Raw genomic sequence first — 1,974 nt, forward strand, 5'->3', positions numbered from 1 at the left:
TGTTCAGTGCGGCATGGTGTTCAGTGCGGGATGGTGTCTTTCAGTGCGGCATGGTGTCGTTCAGTGCGGCATGGTGTCTTTCAGTGCGGCATGGTGTCGTTCAGTGAGGCATGGTGTTGTTCAGTGCGGCATGGTGTTGTTTAGTGCGGCATGGTGTTGTTCAGTGCGGGATGGTGTTGTTCAGTGTGGCATGGTGTTCAGTGCGGCATGGTGTTGTTCAGTGCGGTATCGTGTTGTTCAGTGCGGTATCGTGTTTCTCAGTGCGGTATCGTGTTGTTCAGTGCAGTATCGTTGTGTTGTTCGTATTGTGTTTAACACTTAGCCTCTAACACTTAGCCTCTAACACTTAGCCTCTAGCATCTAGAAGGTAAATAAATAGGAAGGAAGGACTCACCGGTGACGTCTTCGCCCACGTCCAAGCGTTGTACTTTGTATTTTCATCCTTCTGACAGTGGAAAACATAGCCAACAAACACCGTGGAACCTAAACGAATGAAAGAAAACTATCATTTGGCCACAACCAACATTCACAGATACAACACAATGTGACGTGCGGGGTTGAGGTTAAAGGTTGAGTGAAGGGCCCTCGTTTTAAACTACTTTTTTGAAAAGGATTGGGAACAAGTAAGACGTATTTAATTTATTTAATGGGAAGTAGTAAGAGCTATTGAATTTAATCTATGTATTATATTCTATTGTATTGTATTCTGTTGTATTCTTTTGGATTGTATTCACACTAACCCCACTAAAACTTCAGCCCACAAAAACTCGCCTCTGGCGCCTAGCCTCTGGCACTTAGCCTCTAACACTTAGCCTTTAACACTTAGCCTTTAACACTTAGCCTTTAACACTTAGCCTAGAAGGTGAATAAATAGGGTTAAAGGTTGAGTGAAGGGACCTCGTTTTAAACTACTTTTTTGTAAAAGAGTGGGAACAAGTAAGACGTATTTAATTTATTTAATGGGAAGTAGTAAGACTTATTAAATTTATTTAATCTACTTTTCTTCCCAGGCAAAATTTGATGTGCTGCAATTCCAAATTTCCAAAGTGAATGAAGGAATGAAGTCCTTTAAATTATGATTTTGTATAAATACTAGGCATTAACACAAAATCGACGGCACAAAATGGGCAGACTTTACTTGTTTGAAAAGGACTGGTTACAAGACAGACTTTTTTAATTTATTTAATGGGAAGAAGACTTATTTAGTTTAATTGATCTATTTTTGTTCCCTGGCAAAATTCGATTTGCTGCAATTCCAAATTTCCAAAGTGAATGAAGGAAAGAAGTCGTTTAAATTATGATTTTGTTTAAATACTAGGCATAGACACAAAATCTACGGCACAAAATGGGCAGACTTTACTTGTTTGAAGAGGACTGGTTACAAGACAGACTTTTCTGATTTATTTAATGGGAAGAAGACTTATTTAGTTTATTTAATCTATTTTTGTTCCCTGGCAAAATTGGATTTGCTGAAATTGTATTTTGCCAAATCTTGCCTTGAGACCTGATAGGAAGTATTAAACGCTTAGTTAAATCAATACAAGTTGGTAATAAGAGCGAGTAATGTTGGTTGAACCGATGAATGAAGGTTGAAAGCAATTTAAATTATGACTTTGTATAAATACTAGATATTAACAGAACATCTACTGCGCGAAATGGGCAGAGTTTACTTGTTTGAGAAGGAGTGGCTTATTCAAAACTAAGATTTATTTAATCTGTTTGTTCCCAGGCAAAATTGGATGTGATGCAATTCCAAATTTCACCACATGATGGTGCCCAATTTTGACTTCATAGGACATATTAAACACTTAGCTTGTTATTATGTTCAAGGTAATCAGATTTGTTTATTATTCTAATGGCCTCTTCAAAACTATTCTGGATTACTACTTTGGATCTATTCTACATTACTTGGCAACAACATACTCTGTAACAGATTAGGCAGTATAATCATATCTGTTAACTTGAGAGTGCCCA

Source organism: Syngnathus floridae, unplaced genomic scaffold (genome assembly GCF_059516105.1).
Source record: "Syngnathus floridae isolate MCC-2025c unplaced genomic scaffold, RoL_Sflo_1.0 HiC_scaffold_38, whole genome shotgun sequence".
Taxonomy (NCBI): domain Eukaryota; kingdom Metazoa; phylum Chordata; class Actinopteri; order Syngnathiformes; family Syngnathidae; genus Syngnathus; species Syngnathus floridae.